We start from the raw sequence: 3,950 nt of genomic DNA, 5'->3' as shown, positions 1-3,950 counted from the left end.
ATCAATCTATCTTGGAGCGATTCTTTTGCAAAGAAACCTCAAGGATATATGGGATTCAATGAAGAGAAAATATCAAGGCTCATCAAAAAGTGGGCGATGTAATTTCAAGCCTTGAGAAAGGATTTTGAAAAACTATAGATGAAGGATGGAGAATACATTAACAACTATTTTGCAAGAAATTTTGGGGTTAGCCATAATATTCGTTTTCATGGGGAGAGATAGAGATGTTGCTATTGCTGAAAAAGATATTGCGATCTGTGACACACTTATATAATTTGCTCAATTGAAGAATCGAAAGGACATGACTGCATCTCCATTGATAATCAACTGAGCTCTTTAGTTTGTTCATGAATAGAAGATAAATCATAGATTTGCTGCTTTCCGAAAAAGCAAGCTTTGAAGGCCTTCAACCAACAACTTCTCAATATTATGGTGAAAGGTCGGTGGATAGAGAGGAAGAGAAGGCGGATAGAGGCTCACAGTGGCAAAGAAATCGCGATGATGGTTATCTATAAAGTAAAAAGAGAGGGCGAGATCAATAGTTTAATAAATCTAAGATTAAGTGCTTTAGATGTCATACGATTTGAGTGCATTACCGTTATGAATGTTACACAAACTACCTATGACAAGGGAGAAAGTCAAATTTCGCAGAAAATGAAAAGACAGGAGACTGCTAATGGCGGTTCAAGATAGTCGAGAATTTCACAACTTAGATATTTGGTTTATGGACACTAGTTGTAGCAACTATCTATGTGTGGTGGAAGTAAGTCTTTCTTTTTCTTACTTAAACTCAAGATTTTTCAACTGTATTGTTAGCTTTGGAGATTGCTCTATGGTGAATGTGATGGGAAAGGGTGACATATTAAAAACCGAGAATGGTTATAGAAAAAATTTCTAACATTTTTTATGTTCCTAACTTGAAAATTAACTTGTTGAGTGCTAGTTAATTGCAAGAGAAGGGATACACAATTACTATTCAAAAAGGTACTTATGAAATATATGATCCTTGTAGAGGTGCAATTGCAATTTTGCTTTCCATAAGTACAAAAGCAGTTGTTTCCTATAAAGATTGAATGTGCCTGCAACCTTGTTTGATGGCTAAAATAAAAAGACTCCTCATGGCTATGGCGTGCTCGGTATGGTCACTGAGCTTTCAGGCGGATTGAAGACACTCAAGAAAAAGATATGGTGATGGGGCTTCCTAGAAATTACTATACCTATTCCCTCTCAAGTTTGTGAAGAGTGTGTTGTTAGAAACAACATACGTGCTCCTTTCTCTCAAGGAAAATCTTGGAGCAAAAAGATGTTCTAGAACTTGTTCATCTCGATGTTGTGGACCAATAAATCCTACTTCTAATAGAGGTAAAAGATATTTTATTACTTTCACTGATAATTATTCTCGGAAAGCTTGGGTTTATTTTTTATAGGAGAAATCATTAAACTTTTGAGTGTATTTAAAAAGCTGAGCATATGTTGAAAAATGAAGTTGGGAAATCTATTAAAACAATTCACATTGATCGTGGAAGAGTCATCGCTTAAAAGACTTTGAAAGTTTTTGTAATGATCATGGCATCCGAAGAGAGCTCATAGCTTCCTATTCCCCACAACAGAATGGTGTATCAGAAAAAAAAAAATCGAACCATTCTCAATATGGTAGGAACCTTGTTAACTAAGGGGAGAATTCCGAAGAATTTTTTGCCAGAAGAAGTGAATTGAAGCATTCATATCTTGAATAGAAGTCCTCCTTTTGCTATTCAAAACAAAACACCAGAAGAAGCATGGAGTGGAAGAAGACCAGCAATAGATCACTTCAAAATTTTTTATTGCATTGCATATGCACATATTCCAGATGAGAAAAGAAAAAAAAATGATGATAAGGGGCAAAAGTGTGTTTTTCTTAGAATTAGTGAAATATCTAAAGCTTTTAAATTATATGATCCATTGACAAAGAAAATTGTGGTGAGTAGGGATGCTATTGTTAATGAGGAGAGCACTTGGAATTGGAGTAAGCAGCAACCTACTTCAAATATAATTAGTGATGAAGCTGAAAAAGAAGGAGAACATGTCCAACATCAAGAAATTTCAACTAATGAAGTCTCTACTACTACTACTACTACTACTACTAAAATATCACAAACAACAGCAGAGACCCTTATTACTTGTGTTCGGAAAAGGCCGGCTTAGATGGCAAATTGTGAGGTAACATATTTCAACCAATCTGAAGACCTTGCTACTCACTTTGCTTTATTTTTAGATTGTGATCCTTTATCTTTTGAAGAAGCTATCCAACATTCAAAGTGGGAAAAGCTATGGATAATGAAATTGCATCCATTAAAAAAATAAAACATTGGAGTTGACTGAACTTCCCAATAGGCAAAAAACCATTGGTTTAATGTGGGTACACAAAACAAAATTAAACGAGAAGGTGAGATTGACAAGTATAAGGCATGATTGGTTGCAAAAGGTTATAAGCAAGAATTTTGTATAGATTATAAAAAAAGCCTTTCCTCCAGTTGCAAAGCTTGACACTATCAGACTTGTGGTTGCATTGGCGGCTCAAAATTCATGGTCAATATTTCAGCAAGATGTAAAATCGGCCTTTCTCCATGGAGAATTAGAAGAGCAGATATTTGTTGATCAACCTTTGGGTTATATTAAAGCAAGGGATCAGCATAAAGTATATAAATTGAAAAAGGCTCTCCATGGATTAAAGCAAGCTCCATGGGCATGGTATAGTCGCATAAAAGCTTACTTTTTAAAGAAAGAATTTCAGAAGTATCACTATAAACATACACTTTTTATGAAATTTGAAGCTGGAGGAAAGGTACTCATAGTCTGTTTATATGTGGATGATTTAATCTATACTGGCAATGACAAAGTGATAATTGAGTAGTTTAAGATTTCCATGATGACTGAATTTGATATGTCTGACCATGGTTTAATGCATTACTTTTTGGGGATAGAAGTTATCCAATTTGCTTCAGGTATTTTTATTTCTCAAAAAAGATATGTACATGATATCTTGACCAGGTTTCGAATGCAAGATTATCATCCGGTTTGTACATCAGTTGAGACTGGTTTGAAGTTTGTTAAAAACTCAGAAGGAAACAAGGTTGACAACACTTTTTACAAGAAAATTGTTGGAAGTTTGATGTATTTAATTTCAAAAAGGCCCGAAAGAGATGAATCTCATGCAGCAAAACAACTTTTGTGATACTTACAAGAAACAATAGATTATGGAATATTGCACAAGAAAAGAAAGATGTCAAATTTGATTGGATTTACAGATAGTGATTATGTAGGAGATTTAGATGATCGGAAAAACACATCCATTTATGTATTTATGATGGGTTTTGGAGCTATCTCATGGTTATCAAAGAAGCAACATATTGTTACTCTTTCAACTACTGAGGCTGAATTTGTAGCAGCAACAACATGTGCCTCTCAAGCAGTGTGGTTAAGAAATATTCTTGAAGAACTTCAATTAAAGGAGGAAGGTTCGACTCCAATATATTGTGACAACCATTCAACTATTAACCTAACTAATAATTCAGTTTTTCATAGTAGAAGCAAACATATTGATGTAAGATATCATTTCTTGTATAATCTTACAAATGAGAAAATTATTGATCTCATCTAATACGGAAGTAAAGATCAAATTGCAGATTTATTTACAAAACCTCTCAAAATAGCTACTTTTTAGAAGCTTAGGGCATTGATCGGTGTTTCTAACATGAAAGCATTCATGCAAGGGAGATAACTTTAAAATATTTAAACTTATGTGATAAACATAAGTTTAAGGGAGAATGTTGAGAAAATGATATTTATTTTAATTTGGTTAGAATATTTTTGATTTAAATATTTAAGTTAGTTGTTTGTTAATTAAAATTCAAATTGGTAGAAGATTATCTTTTCAGAATTTTGTCTTGCTTCAGTGGCCATTATGTATA

This window comes from Dioscorea cayenensis, chromosome 12, assembly GCF_009730915.1.
Source record: "Dioscorea cayenensis subsp. rotundata cultivar TDr96_F1 chromosome 12, TDr96_F1_v2_PseudoChromosome.rev07_lg8_w22 25.fasta, whole genome shotgun sequence".
Lineage (NCBI taxonomy): Eukaryota > Viridiplantae > Streptophyta > Magnoliopsida > Dioscoreales > Dioscoreaceae > Dioscorea > Dioscorea cayenensis.
Note: the sequence above shows the minus strand (reverse complement) of the source record.